The following is an 8,532-nucleotide window of genomic DNA, read 5'->3' on the forward strand; positions in this document are numbered from 1 at the left end:
GAATATGTCTAGTCTTCTGAGCCAAAAAAAAAATATGCTATAGCTATAAAATATGACTATCCTGATTGATGCTTCATTTAAAATCAAGTTTTTTAAAACACATTTTCTAAAGGGCATGATGGAAATGTAGAGAATAGATTTTATGACTTCAACTGGAAATTGCTTTTGATTTAGTCATGATTACAATAAGTGTCATACCAATCATGCAACTCTGGCTGAGTTATAGAAGAATATATTTGCAATATTTATTCCAAAATTCCGTAGACTAACTTCACTTCAGCCAGAAGAGATTCAGAGATTTGTTCAGTTTCTTTTTAAAGCATGCTGGAATTAGAGCTAATGTCAGCTGTAATCCTCGCTTGGAATACCAAAGCCTCTTCTCTACAATGGCATTGTGTCACTTTGGAATACGCTGTGGTCCTCCAGATCTCACAAAAGTTTAGGCACTGAGTCTTTTGATACTGGGTAGGTACAATAAGCTTTTTGATTTATATTCAAATGAGACTCAACCATTCATTTCATGCATTCTGAAATAGTTCCAGCTTTCAACAAAGCTCATCATCTGGATTTTTTTCCTGCTTTTTCAATACTCACTTCAATGAAGTTCCAGTGCAGCCGAATAAAAAGCTCTTTTTCCTAAAGAACATTTTTAAAAAATATGTGGGTTTTTCATATTGTTTTGTTTTGTTTATGTTCCCTGCAGTTGTTCCTGTACTACTGCTTCTGTTCTACAGCAGTTGATGTTCAGAGCCATGCAAAACTCTGCCTGTTCTGGGGTAACCTGTATGCCTATATACTTAGTAGCTCATGCCCATTGAAGATTGTCAGGCATTGCTCCATAAAGCCAGAAGGCAGCCATCTTCTGCTTTACTCTGACATTTTCACCCACTAGAGAACATTGGATGCCTACCTGTTCAGAGCAGACCCCAATTCTTATCTTTTTTCCCCTCCTTTCATATTTATGGATTTTTTGAAATGTGGGCATAGCTACCTACTGTTTTCTTCTGCATCTGTCTCAACACTCCTTATGGAAATAGGGGATTCCTCTAATATTAGTACTGGAACAGAACTCCCCCCCCCATCCCTCTTTCCTGGAATGCACATTATTTATTCCAGCTCCCTAGTTTTTCCCTGTGTTCCTCTATAGTAGGTTGTCAAACTCAAGGCCCACAGGCCAGATCTGGCCCGTGAGGTACTTAAATCTGGCCTGTGGGGCCGGTCTGGAAATATCAAAGGACTGGCCCATGGCCTGTTTTCAGTCTCCATGGCCTCCTGCAGCACTCTGCCAGCCAAAAATGGGCCACACGGAGGCCCCAAGAGGCCTCCATGCACACAGAGGCTTCGACACAGGACCTTAGCGGCTTCTAGCACTGCATTCTTTGGACAGAAAGCTCTGATGTTGTTCCTGGGATATGTTGGAGCCACTCTCCCAGCTTAGAAATTGCAGCCCCAATTGCTCCTATTGGGACCACTTTTTATTCTCTTGAGATTATGGTGAATATTTATAAATACACACACATACATACATATATACATAAAGGAAAAAAACAAGTGTGGTTTAGTAAATTGGGTGTCCAAACAGAATTTTGAAGTAAACAGATTCATTGAGTCTAATACTGTAGATCAGAGCGGCCCAACCCCCGGCCCGCGGGCAAGCGTTCAAAGCTTTATTTGTGCATGCACAAGATTAGGTTGTGCACGTGAAGCCACCAAAAAGGCTGGGGACCACTGCTGTAGATGACTTAAATCAAATCTGTCAAATTATATAGAAAATTTTAATATCCTCTTGGATGCTTTGTACACTTCTAGTCAATAATGTTCACCCAATGGATTGTTATGGGGAGTTGTTATGCAATCTTTGCGCAATTTCATGGACAATAGTCATGAAGATAGTGTTACTTCATGAACTGACAAGGCAATTCAAAACCTTTCAGTCTTAAAAGCTGATTCCTCTGTAGGGTGCAATTCAACCAAGTATTTTTAATTCCCACTAGAAATGGGAATTAAAATGGAAATGGAAGAGAAGTTTAGATGTGCTTAGCTTTCACTAAAGTAAAAGATGTTTAATTTTGACCAAATCATACCAATGAGTCCTTAATGCTTGTTCCTGAATTCCCACTAGAATTCAATATTTGCATAGAGTCCAAATGTTTTGAATATGACAAAAATGGTCCAACGTCCTGAGTCTCCGGAGAAGGATGGCATATAAATCAAATTAAAAAAAAAAACACCTGTACACTAGTGTAATATTCTAAAAAGAACTCAAATGTGACTGCATAGTTTAAATATTAGCTAGGTCCATCCATAACTTTAAATGCTAGCTAGGTTCATCCATAACTTTTAGTCATAATGTGTTCTATTTGACTTTTATTTAACTTGTATGTGAAGACAGCTACTGACATTAATAAAGATTGGTTATGGTTTAGTGGCAAGTGTAAAATCAACCATTGTATATTTCTTGGCATATGATAGCTTGGTATAGTGCAACATTTATCAGGAAAAAGCAGAGACAGATAAAAGCCAACATATGTCTTCATTACATTTTATAAGCAGTTTATTGGAAAATAGCTTCTGAGAGCAAATGCTTTGGAAAGAAAGAACAAATGTAGTTTAGTCACAAAACATTCATCTTTAGACAATATGGAAATAAATGAAGATATATAAGAATAAAACTATGGTAAGGCTAATCTCAAAAAAGCTAAGCAGGTTAAAGTTGACTGGGAGACCACTAGGAAATTCCATATCTAGAGACTGGATTGAGACTTTGAAGAAAAACACCTGACAAGATGACAATGTCACTCAACTTCCACAAAATTGCTAATTACACAGTAAGGATGTATCTATCAATTGATTTCAGTTAACAAGGGAGAATTTCCATTTATCATACTTTGAATACCATGAAAGCCTGCCAGGCACAAAGAATCATGGTCATTCGTAAGGTTGCAGCATAAAAGATTTATTCAAGCCTATTCATAAGAATCTGGACAACTAAAGTGCAGCCCTAAATTGGTGCCAGATAAGGGTCAATAGAATTCAGGAGAGGTTGGATTTGGAGTGCCTGTGGGAGCACTTGTTTAGAATGATTCTAAACTGATGATGAACTTAACTCTGCTCCACTCCAGCTCTGTCTTTCTCTTCTCCTACAAAGCCTGATTAAAGTAGAACTATCAAATGGAATAGTCTGGCATGCTGATGCCTGATACTCATTTGCCAAACAAGGTCAGAAAACGTATCTGCAGAAATTGACAATATGACACTAGCAAAATTGGTTGCAAACCATTATTTTAAGTTCAAGGGGGCGCGATGGTTTTGCAGTTCAAGATGTTGAGCTTGTCAATGGGAAAACTGACAGCCCAGGTTTGAACACAAGTGCCATGCAATGGAGTGAGCTCTCATTACTTGCCCCAATTCCTGCAGAACAATAAACCAGTGGAATCGCTTGCTTCCAGAAGTTGTGGGTGTTCCAACACTGGAGATTTTTAAGAAGAAATTGGACAACCGTTTGCATGATATAGAGTCTCCTGCTTGAGCAGTGGGTTGGTCTAGAAGACCTCCAATTCCCTTCCAACTCTGTTATTCTATTGCTGTATGACGGTATTTGACCAGCACGCTGGCAATCACCTGATGACAACGGATCTCATCAATTAAAAATTTTCCAATGCGGAAAGTCAGTATCTAGTGGATCTGATGGTATCCATGCCAGTCCCATTCTTTCTTGTTAACTCGGGCACGCTTCCTCTTCCCAGTGATTTGATGTTCTGTCCCCCCACCTCACATAGGCAGACACACAAGCAAAAGATGTCTACCAGTAATTTATTTTTACAAGCCAACCTGAATCTTTTGGCAGATAAAAGTTCTGGCAGCTACTTTCCGAATGCCTGCCAAGTTTCTTATCACCTCTAGAAACAGGAGTCAGCGTATCTGTAGTCCGTTGCTGGGGCAACCAAGAGTTCACAAGGCACAAAAGAGTAGTCAGAAGTCATTCACAAAGTCCAAGACTTAATTCCGAAAGATATCCCATCTGAAGCTCACGATATGCAGTTTTTATCCGTCACAGAGCCTGCAGAGCAACCCCACCCACTTTTATCCCCTGTGGGGCATGGCTCAGTGACTCAGCAATCTCTGGCCCTTCCACACCTCTTCCTTTGCTGCGCACGCCTCTTCCTCCGATGCTGCCTGGGATCAATCCAAGATTGATCTTCATCACTTCCTATTAGTGGGTGCTCCGACATGCCTTCCTCCTGGCCTTCAGCTGGATCCTGAGGCGTTGCCAGAAAGGAGGATCCTGGAGAGGGAGGCTTTGTCACTTCCTCCCGATCACTTTCAGAGTCATCTTCCTCCATGAGGACAGGCTCGGGAGCCGGAATCACAACATTTGAGGAGCTGGGGAACATTTCTTAAACATTGTCATCTTGACTAAAGTAGCCTTTTAAACACAACAGTCCTCTACATCTTACGCTTTGTTTTGTTAAGATAATTTTAAAAAATGGTTATACCACTAAAATGATAAAAAAAAAGAAGACCTATTGATAAAACTCTGTTTTAGAAAAGGTTTTTCACTCTCTTGATGTAGTGAATAGATTACTCGGTAGGGTGAAGAATATATTTTGTACTGTTTTTATTCTTCCTCTCGGTACTTAAACTGGAACACTGGCAATTAGCATTGTTAAATAGTGTCTATTCAAGCCTTGTGTTCTGACAACTATTGTTGAAAATCCCCTAATATTTTTTAGGCATGAGCTCTCTTATCATTTATTTCAACCAATGCTCCAAGACCTAAAATAATGTGTAAGTGGGTCATCTTAAAATATTTGGTTCCAGTCTCCCTCCCATCTTATAATTAGATCAGTAGGTTCTTTTTCCACTACTTTATTTATCTTCTCTCATTTTTTAATCGTACCTTTTCCTAATGCTTTTTCCTTTGCTTCTGATATGATGGATAGAAATGGAATGTTCTTTTTCATCAAAGCCTGTAAACCTGAAGTCTGACACATTCCGCCCTAAATGCATCTTTATGTAGGAGATAGTTTGCACAAAAGTAAATGATGCATGGATAATTAAATGAATGTTGACTAGAATCCATCATCAATACAAGATTCTAAGAATAAGCAGGCATGAAAATATGGGCATCTATGTAGTTATTTCACCAATACATTCATGTAGAAAGTACATCATGTTTTCACTTCCTTCCTCTAACACGCCTACATAATTATGGGTCTCTTTTTATTATTAAGCATTCACGTAATAAAAAAAGATCTTGGAGTTCTTGGTGTTCTCTGAGCTTGGTTGTTGTCTTGCAGTCGTTTCATTATCAAACTAGGTTAACATCATGAATGCTGGTTAAAGGAAGTGGGATTTGCTTTCACTTTATACGCTAGGGCAGTGATGGCTAATCTTTTTGCCATCGTGTGCCAAAAGCGGGGGGAGTACGGGGAGTCACACATACGCATGCCCACATCCATAATTCTATGCGCCCCACCCCCCATGCTCTGCCCGCTTTTGGCAGGCGATGGCACGGTGGGCCTGGTACGCCAGTTTTTTGCTCTCCCCAGGCTCCAGAGCCTTTCAAAGAATCTGGGGAGGTAAAAATGGCTTCCCCCCCACCAGAGGCCCTCCGGAGGCCGGAAACAGTGTGTTTCCTGACTTCTGGTGGGCCCAGAAGGCCCGAAAATCAGCTGGCTGGCACATGCATGCGTGCCGGAGCTGAGCTCACGTGCCCACCGATATGGCTCCTCGTGCCACCTGTGGCACCCGTGCCATAGGTTCGCCATCACGGCGCTAGGGGCTGACAGCATTGGTGGGAATGGTCTTGATGGTTCCTTGATTGGGATATTATCTACTGTTTGTTTGTCTGAGATTGTAGTTCTTTGTTAATTTCTCTGCTCATCTGGATTGCTGGTGAGGAAGTTAAGGCTGTCAATGTGCTGTGAAATGAAGGCAATTTCATCATGTTCATGCATGCGCTCTGCTAGTCTTCTGCCTGCTCTTCTGCCTAACAAGAATATAACTTGTTAGGAATGACATCAGCAGTAGAATTAAAAAGCTCATTTTAAGAAAAATGTGCCCTATTACTCAAATATATATCTTCTAACTATTAAATGTTACGCTATGGTGTTTTGGTTGAAGCAAATCTTGCAACCACTTCTTTATTTATCAAATTTTTCTATTGTCCATCTCACTTCAGTGGGTCTGGGTGTTTTACAAATAAAAATATGAAAACTGACAGAGTTAAAAACAATATTTCATAGGGCAGGAGTATCAACACAGAAGGTTCACTAGATCCTGCCAACTGAAGTTATTTAGCCAATGGAGTCCATCAGTGATGGAATTCAAATTTTTTACTATCAGTTCTCTTGGTGGACGTGGTGTGGCTTGGTGGGCGTGGCTTGGTGGGCATGGCAGGGAAAGAATACTGCAAAATCCCCATTCCCTCCCCACTCCTGGGGGAAGGATATTTCAAAATGTCCATTCCCACCCCACTCTGGGGCCAGCCAGAGGTAGTATTTGCCGGTTCTCTGAACTACTCAAAATTTCTGCTACTGGTTCTTATGAACCTGCCAGAACCTGCTGAATAGCACTCCTGGGGTCCATAGAATATTTTCTCTACTTGACTTGGTGGGATCATTTGATGAAATATGGAGAAGATGGTTCCTCGGGTAACATGGTCCCATACCATGAAGAGATTTAAAGGTCATAACCAACACCTTGAGCTGGACCCACAGACCACTGTGTTCCTCTAGCAGAAATATTATAGGAGCATCCTTGGGAGCACCTAAAACTGGTGACACTGCTGCATTCTTTACTAGTTGTAGCTTCCAGAGTAAGCTTCCAGCTTACTCTTAAAGGGTAAACCCATGTAGAACACATTGCTGTTGCCCGTACAGGAGATGACCAGGGCATGAGTAACAAAATGAAGGACTTCTTGATCTAGGAAGAGTACTGGCAAACCCTCCGAGATCATGACTTCATGCCTCATTAATAGCAGGGTCTGGGTAGCCTTAAACAGTGATTCTCTGTACACTCAATAAGAGCAGAGGAATATTGACATTTCACTACTCTTAGCACTGTGAAGCAAGCTTTAATAGCTGCTCTAACTCAGGGGTCCCTAATCCTTGGGCCATGGCCCACTACCAGGCTGTGAGCCATTCTGAACCGGGCCATGGAAGTGGTAGGTAAGCATGCATGTGCACATATCCCCATTTGCGTGAGCAATGAGCAAGCACATGCACAGGAAGCTTGCATGAGTGATGCACATGTGTGCCTGCTTTTGCATAAATGCAGCTGTGCACATGCAGTTGCCCGCCGCTCACACAGAACCATCCCCCCCCACCAGTCCACAAAGCCGGAAAGGTTGAGGAACATTGCTCTAATTTATCATCAATTGGATTTATCCCTTCTCTTCTTCTACCTATGTTTTAAAAGTCTCCTTTTAGCTTCCTCAACCCTTCCATAACCTGCAAAGAATGCTAGCCAAGAGAGGTTATCATGGCATGCTGCCTGAGGATCAAGAAAAACAGACAAGGCCTCAGCAGAACCTCAGGTAAAACCCCCAGTTCCCTCTGGGATCCCAATGGGTCCATGAGTCATCAGGGGCAGACTGATCAAATAAGTCCTACCTCCCTCCAGCAGGTGATAACCTAAAATAATGTCAAAGTCTCTGCCTCCCAAGTCCCAGCTGATCAGGAGGAAATGGGGATTTTGCAGTAACCTTTCCCTGGAGTGGGGAGGGAATGGAGATTTTACAGTATCCTTCCCCTGCCACACCCGCCAAGCCACACCACGCCATGCCTACCAAGCCACGCCCACCAAGCCACGTCCACAGACCCAGTAGTAAAAATGTTTTAATCTCACCACTGTATATGAGCTGTAAAAATGACTTACCAGGGTAAAGAAATCTGTTATTCTTCTTGCATACTGTTAGAACTTGAGTCACCCAGTGAAAAGGAAGCTTTCTTTGTGTTATTTATTTTGGTATTTACATACCGCCATATTCAAGATTCCTAGGTGGTTATTATTATATACAATGCATAATTAATCTTTAGGCTCTGCTTCTACAAGATATGAAGATAACCAGTTATTCAGATCACTTTCAAAGGGAAGATCATAAAATTAGAACCACGTTTTACTTCTGGCAGCAGGAAGAGAATATTTCTCAATACAAAATGATAGAAAACATGAATGGGAGAAAGTATTGGTGGGCTTCCCACCAGCATTATGTTGTCAGCAAAATGCTGGTCCAGCTGGCTCTTTGTTCTGATTTAGCAGGGCTGTTCTCTTTTCAGATGTTCAGCATGGCCTGCCCTCTGCTGCTTCAATGCATTCATGGGATATATTTTTAAGCTTGCAGCCAGAAGGAAGATGTCTTCTTGAACATGGCATATCCGTGGCTGGCACATTTAATGCTCTTAAGGATGGTATAAGGCTGCCAAAAGGGCTGGGAAAGACTTACTTCTAAACCTTAACGTTGACGTTGACAACAATATTGAGTAAGGTAAATCTACAAACTAGCAGTGTAGACGTACTGTATTTCTG

The sequence above is a fragment of the Pituophis catenifer genome, unplaced genomic scaffold, assembly GCF_029215685.1.
Source record: "Pituophis catenifer annectens isolate HBS135680 unplaced genomic scaffold, rPitCat1.0.hap2 SCAF_8, whole genome shotgun sequence".
Taxonomy (NCBI): Eukaryota; Metazoa; Chordata; class Lepidosauria; order Squamata; family Colubridae; genus Pituophis; species Pituophis catenifer.